Here is a 7,514-nt window from a genome sequence, read left to right as displayed (position 1 = left end):
CTATACATTGTTTGCGCCCCGCCCGCTTATTATAGTAGGGGCAGAGTCTACTTCATGCTGGCTTGCACAGATGCCGCCATACTCCAGGAGTATTATTAGCATATGCACCTGCCTTAAAAGGAGCCGGGGCTTATTGCCAGCATCACCTGCATCCTCACTCTGGAGTTGTGTGGGGGGTGCAACCCTTAACAGGGTTGCGGGTTTTATTCCCAGTACGCCCTAGCTGTTTGGAGTTTGTATGTTCTCCCTGTGCTTGCATATGGCCTCTACCGTTTTTTTCTTTCCTTAAGCCTACAGCACCTGGTCTTATTAGGTTTAACGGCACAACTGTGGAGTTTGTACTTTAACCTGCAGTCCTTATAGAGATCTGGCTCTGCCTCATCTCGGTTATATTGCAAGTAGTTCCCCTACGGAACTGGGCAGTGTACTGGTTTAATATTATATAATAAAAAAAAAAAAAGGACCCGCCGCCACTATTATAGAGTGAGTGTCCGGGTCCCAGGCACCCTGAAGCACGGGGAGGAACATGCCACAGCCTAATATAGAGGTTGTGTCCATGCCACTTTGCCCACCACATATCTATCAGCGCCTACGGCCACACGCCCGATCTCGTCTGATCTTGGACGCTAAGCAGCGCCAGGCCTGGTTAGTACTTGGATGGGAGACCGCCTGGGTATTCCAGGTGCGACAGGCTTATTACATTGAACATCTGGGGCAAATATGCTTGATGTGTAACAGAATAATGCAGTGTGTTTCTTGCATCTATAGCTGCCAGAGATCACTCTGCCTAAATAGTTGGGGCCACTGTTCTGGCTGCTGCCAGAAATGACGGTTATTGCATATCTTTAACCCAAGGTTAGCACAAGGGTGCGTCCCATCCCCAGGCTTATGCCTCACATTGGCTCGCCTTAAGAATGAGCCGTACTCTTCTCATGCACATATGTGGCTGCACATATGTTAAATCTCAACAGCCTTCGGTGCTTACCTTAGAAGGTATGCATCTGTGCATCTATAGGGATTTATATCTTATTTATTCCCTTATACTGTGGTTTCTCTTCAGATCGAATAAATCTTTCGCCTTTTACTTAAGATTTCCGTGGAGAGGAACAATCATGAGTTTCATGTAATTTTTTGATGCCCGGCAGCTGCTGGGCTGCACACACAAGAAGTAACGTATGGCCGTTGTAGTGGTTGGCATTGCTGTCTCACATCACTGAGGTCATCTTTTGATTTCCATCATCTGGAGCCAGAAGGGCACACCTGATAAAGCGAGTACACCGGTAACGGAAGAGTCCCAGGATCGCAATCAGTCTGGGATAGTACGTTGCTAACATTTCCTGCCCCAACACCATAGCAGAATGACGTCCACGCGCGGCACATGAGTAGTCTCCCTGTGTGGAGGTAAGCCACATGTATGTATATACTTGTATTTTGTACTAACCCTGCGTTTAGACCTGGGGCTCAGTTCCTTCTAACTATTGCCCGTGTTATATTTTTCAAATTATATCGCCACCTACTAATCTTGTATGTAGGTACGCGTAGGCATGTAGGGATTTATGTATGTGTTAAGTATATATATATGTGTGTGTGTATATACAGATGTATGTGTGTGTGTATATGTATATATTATTATATATATATATATATATTGCTTCTTATCCTTACCATTAAAGCAGGGGTAGGATATGTTCTTATCAGTTTTATGTCTGATACCTAGTATATTTAAAGAGGATGCTGCGATGGGAGGCTGGACTCTCCTGATCTGGTAGTTTGTTCTATAACTCCGCTTTACACCATCTCTCCCTAGGGATTGGGTGGTGTGTGTATATTATGTATATAATTATGGATATGTGTAGGTATTCCTATACTTCCACATTCATTAAGATACATCTTATTCCACGTCTGGAAAGCTGCCAGGGTTTACCAGAAGCTGTCGCTTATATCCATACATATTATATGGTGGCTCTATAGATTAGAGACATGTTCTGCAGCTTACATAGGATAGTCAGAGACTCCTACGGCATTGCTTTTAGTATGGACTCTATACATGTCCAGGGGCCTTCCTGTATGTCCACACATGTATATAAGGATATGTACTTACACCCGCCTCGGGTTATAGTCCTGTTTCCATCAGTCTATATCTACAGTGTCCACTTCAGGGGACCTATTAATTACAACTACACTCTAGGGCGCACTTAGTAACAAACTTGTAAGACACTAGGAATGCAATGTGTGTATATATAGATATAGCATGCTGATCTCCTGGTGCGGGATATGTGTATGTGTGTATATGTGTATATATATGTAATGTAGCGTGCGGATCTCCTGGTGCAGGAGTTTGACAAGTGACTTACTATGTCGGTACTAACTCTTCCTTTCAGAGAGTTTGCCTTTTCATGCAGCTATGTTTATATGTGTGAATGTGTATATATACTGATATATTCCCGTTCCTTGTATGAATTTTCCTAATAATTGGAGAAATCTGTTTTTGCCCCTGACTGGCGTTATCACTACGGATATATCTCTTCTTTACTTGGGATAATTAACGCATTCTATGTCTATGTACAGGTACCTTTCTCGGTATCGATTCTGGTACCTTATATTATTGTCTTGTCGCATATCTCACTACAATAGGTATCTGTAGGTCACTTGGGTACATTTCCTATCAGTACATAGAGAATCCAGGATCTATTCCATCCTCATGGCTTATTTAGTTAATTTACATGAGGCCTAGGGCCACCCGTCGATATAGGCAGGGTCTGGCCTGGGTTGTATCAGATTGTGGGAGTAATACACACTTCACCATTATAAGTGTTAATGTAAGGGTACACTAGCAGACCGTTTTTGGGGTATGTGTAATCTCTATATGGATACATATCCCTAATGGAACAGGCTCAGGTATAGCGTCCTGTTGTACGACCTTCTTGTCTCCATTAACAATTTGCTAGTTTCTACAGTATTTTCTTCTGCAGCATCTCCAGACTGAAGTCCGTGCTGTAGAGCATTGATCTTTGCCACTGAGGCTACTCTCTGTACCTGACGTGGTGGTTTGCTGTGAGATGAATAAGGTCAGTGACATCCTACATAGCGTCCAGAGGGCTTCTGGTCGCTCACAGGTAAGCGGGCTTACCCCACTAATGCCTCGGCAGATGCTTTCTTTTTCATGCATCCTGACATAGCTGTTGTTCTCTCTTATGCACCCTAGTTGCTGTCCTAGCAGCCTTCCGCTCTTTTAAATCAGTTGGCTGTACACTTTAGAGCTTTCCTGGTGTGTGGGTGCATAATTGCAACATTGAGATTTGTGACCCTATTCTACTGGAATCTGTTGGGGTTATGGACTGAAGTACATCTATGGGCTAATGCACATCTTTACTATAAAGTGTGACAGTCTCTATGTTCCATACAGGGGGCCTGGTTTGTTTCCTGTTCAGTATCTGTTGATAATTCAGCACACTGACAGGTACCTGAATGGTACCTTCATAGTTGTCCTAGTGCTTTAGCCTTGCGGATGGGATACTTCCCTATATTGGTAGCTCTCCCTGGGTGGAGGTGGCATCCGTGCTCTTTTTCTGCTAAGGGTATCCTGGGTGTTTTCATACTATGTTCAGGCCAGTTGTTGGTACTGATTACACTCTACCATCATGAAGGAAGTTGTCTGCTGTTTGACAGGATGGGTGGTACTGCCGTCTGACCCACTGGAAGGAATTGTAGTCTCAATCCTCTCGTATCCGCCTCTGCCTCATGCCAGTGGGATCTCCACTCATTGACAACTTCTATGGTTTAAACCTTCCACTGGTTACCAACCCTTTAGTAGTTGGACCTCGAGAATGGTTCAGGGCGACTGTTAGGTCGTGATTCTTGCCTCCTTGTTTGCTTTGTTAGGAGTCTGTGGACAGGTCCAGCTCTGTCTCTGTATATTGGTCTCATTATACTTTTATCTATATGATGTCCCACAGTGCTGGGATTCTGCTGTCTGAGACTGTTGCAGCTTCCTGTAGTTGTCGCTAATACGGTTTTCTCGAGTTTTGTTCTCATGTTACTGCCATTCTATGGATTCTAGTTGGGGTTTTCTGCTCCCAACGGTCTTGCTTGGTCTGTTTTTGGCTGAGCTTACGGTGTTCTGATGCTTTTCATCTGCGGCTACTCTCTCTAGCCGTATTCCATTGAATTTACGCTGTAAGTTGTGGAATGTCTGTGACTGTTCAGCAAGGAGCTCTGATTGTCTCCTGGCTCTACGACATGCCTCCAGTCTTGGGCTGTCCCTGTTTCGGTTGGCCGGGAGGTCGGCAAGTACTCCGCGCTTCCCACCCGGGAGGTTGGCTTTGGGACGTCCCCACTGTCTTGAACTCCAGTGTCCCCTAGTGGATGAAGGAGAAAACAGGATTTTGGTACTTACCGATAAATCCCTTTCTCCGATTCCACAGGGGACACTGGACGCCCGCCCAGCGCTGCGTTCCTGCCGTTTTGTTGGGTCCTTATCTAGTTGTGTGACTGCATGTGTTCCCTGCAGAGGGTTCCTCTGTTCTTCTTCAGTCGGTATTGTTCCGTTCTGTGGTCTTCTCCTTCTCCTCATTTTCCTATTGTCTACCGTCTCCTCTCGGGCTCAGTTCTTAAACTGGGGCTGATGGGGCATAGAGGGGGAGGAGCCAGTCACACTTCAGGATTATTTAAAGTGCCAGGCTCTGCTCTACCACCGTCTATACCCCACTGTCTTGAACTCCAGTGTCCCCTGTGGAATCGGAGAAAGGGATTTATCGGTAAGTACCAAAATCCTGTTTTTTTATTCACGGTGCTTTCTGTGTTTACACAATGTCACATTAGTAACATTGAACCTCATTTGTTTGGCCATAGATAATAAGCTGAGTTTGGACATAGAATGTGTTTAAAAATTGTTCTTTTTTTTTTTAACAAACTCAACATTGTTTAATGTTAAAAGACAGGCTAGCTTTTATGGTGAAAAGTATTTTTTAATTTAAAAATAGGCCGGGTGCCTGGTTAAAGTCTGCATTTTTTTGATTTTCTAAAGGAAGAACAAAAACAGAATATCATGTCTGTAGCCTCTTTAAATGTTTCTAAAATTAACCTGAAATTCAAACTGAAAATTACACAATACTGTATTGCAGATTCCACCGATATGGCAGGGATTCCAGAACCATTATGTTTGGAAAACCAAAGCCTACAAGAAGGACAACAAGAAGAAGATGAGGAACTTATAACCCTCCCGGAAATACCATACACCCCACAAATGCCTAACGCACCACTCGGACCATCTTCTCCAACACTCTTGCCAGCTAGTCCGATTCCCCCCCACCCACATGCTAACTACTGGTTTGAAATGGCTGCATTACAGCAGCAACAAATTGACTTAAGCTGGCCACACACTAGACCAACTTACATCCAACCAGCCAACTAGTTGATTGGTTGGAATGAAAATCTGGTAAGGCATGAAAGCAAATGACAATCAGCAATTTGCTCCCAAACGCCGGAAAATGGACAAAAACTGTTGTTTGAACAAATTGTTTTGATCAAACATTTAACAAAGTTGTCTGACGGCCATTTTCATCTGTTTTCTGGCATTTAGGAGCAAATTGCTAATCATTATTTACACCCATTCCTTACCAGATTTTCACTCCAACCTATCAACTAGTTGGATGGTTGGATGAAAGTTGGTCTAGTGTGCGGCCAGCTTAACTGACCACACATGTGAGTCAAAACACAACAATCACCAGAATTGGACACATAGTAGCCATAGTAGAGGTATGCAAATTCTTAGGCAGGAAATCACCTGGCAATCAAATACAATGGAATCTATACGTGAAGCCATTGTACAATTTGAACAAAGAAATCTTCAACAACATGAAACTCAGAATCGCTTTACTGAGCAATTGATAAGAGTAAGCAATCAGCAAAATTCAACACAGCCTAAATTTACGGCAATGTTACAAAATCTAGGCAACCAAATAGTCAGTCGCTCACCTGATGCAGCAGCCAACATCCCTCAAAGCACAACCTCACACAGTGCCACACCGGCACCGGCACACAGTGCCACACCACCACGACGCACCCTCCATACCAGAGGTGGTACTCAAACTGGCTATGGTGGCAGGGGTAAATCTAGATAGGATCTTTTTTATTTGAACATTTATAAATTATACTTTTTGAACACTTTAATGATTATTTTTTATGTCAACAATATACAAAAACATATACATGTGCAAATGTGGCTGAGTTAAGGTTTTTGGCCACAAAAAAACATGTTTTTAAACTTAATTTTTGTTTGTAATTGCCTTTTGCATTAATTTGCTATTTTTACGAAAATATTTGTATGTGTTATTCATCTGTGTGTAAAATTTGCCAAAACATACAATTTTGATATTAAATGTAGTAAAATTAAATGCACAATGTACAGTTGTAGTGTTTTTTTGTTGGCTAAAATTAAAATTAAAAGCCTATCCAAGCACAATTGTTGATGCATTTTAGCATGGTTGGTAATAAAAGTGAACGTTGAGAATGTACCAGCCAATCCGAACTTAACTGGCATGTCAGAGGAACTGTGTTATTTGGTAATGTTTTTCGCTTGCTTGTTAACTTAGGGCATTTAGTTTAGTTACTTTTGGGCCTATTATTTTTTTGGTTGGAAAGTGCTTTTTAAGGGCAAAAAATAGGGGCATGACCTGTTTTCATGATTGTATTTAAACAAATGTGAAGTTATCTGCCTTTTCGCAGGTGCGCAAAGTGTTAGGTAACAAAAGGGGCAAACTTAGCAACACTGAATAGGTGGTTGCAAAAAGTGTTATTTTTAAAAATAATTTGGGCCTGGTGGCTTGGAAATGAAACTCGGGACCACAGGGAGACTCCAATGAAAATATGAGTTCCGTATTTTTAAAGGTTTGAATTTTGGGGTTTTTAAAAACTTTTTGGCCGTGGTTAATTTTTGGCCCCTTACCATTTTTACACAGATTCATTTACATTGACTTTTCACAGCTACATAAAGACAATGCAATCTAATCTGCGAAAAAGATTTGCCTATGAATAGGTGCAGCACTAAATTAGAGAAATGGAGTTTGGGGGTGCAGAGTTGCTGCAACCACTCTGCACCCTATGTACACCCCCCCCTGACGCAAATAGCTCTAAAAAAATTTACATAATAAAACACCAAATTAAAATAAAAAAATAGGGGTTTAACTTTGGAATAAACAAAATAAAAAATAAATAAATAAAAAAAACTCCAGGGGGTACCCAAAGTCTGCCCCACCAGTTTCCCAAGAAATTACATTTCTTTACAGGTGAACTACAGGTAACAGTGGGCCCTTAATGCCCCGCATGCTGGTACTTGTGGTTCTACAAGTACCAGCATGTGGGGGAGGCTTGCTGGGACCTGTAGTTCCACTGTAAAGACAATGATGATAAATCTAAATTTTACACTACACCTTACACTATCAACCCACCACCCACCACCCAGGGGTGGCGGGGATAGCCCCGGGCTATCAGCCTAGGCCAGGGGTGCCCTGGAG

The 7,514-nt window shown here is 42.6% G+C and overlaps 1 non-coding gene across 1 annotated transcript; it reads left to right on the top strand.

Moving 5' to 3' along the window:
• Positions 1-1,040: 1,040 nt before the first annotated feature.
• Positions 1,041-1,155, top strand: LOC148442734 (U5 spliceosomal RNA). The gene has a single exon (XR_015875777.1). It is a non-coding gene; the product is annotated as a U5 spliceosomal RNA (small nuclear RNA).
• Positions 1,156-7,514: the final 6,359 nt, after the last annotated feature.

The sequence above is a fragment of the Taudactylus pleione genome, unplaced genomic scaffold (genome assembly GCF_031769625.1).
Source record: "Taudactylus pleione unplaced genomic scaffold, aTauple2 ptg001408l, whole genome shotgun sequence".
Taxonomy (NCBI): domain Eukaryota; kingdom Metazoa; phylum Chordata; class Amphibia; order Anura; family Myobatrachidae; genus Taudactylus; species Taudactylus pleione.
This window is presented reverse-complemented; position numbering and strand designations above follow the sequence as displayed.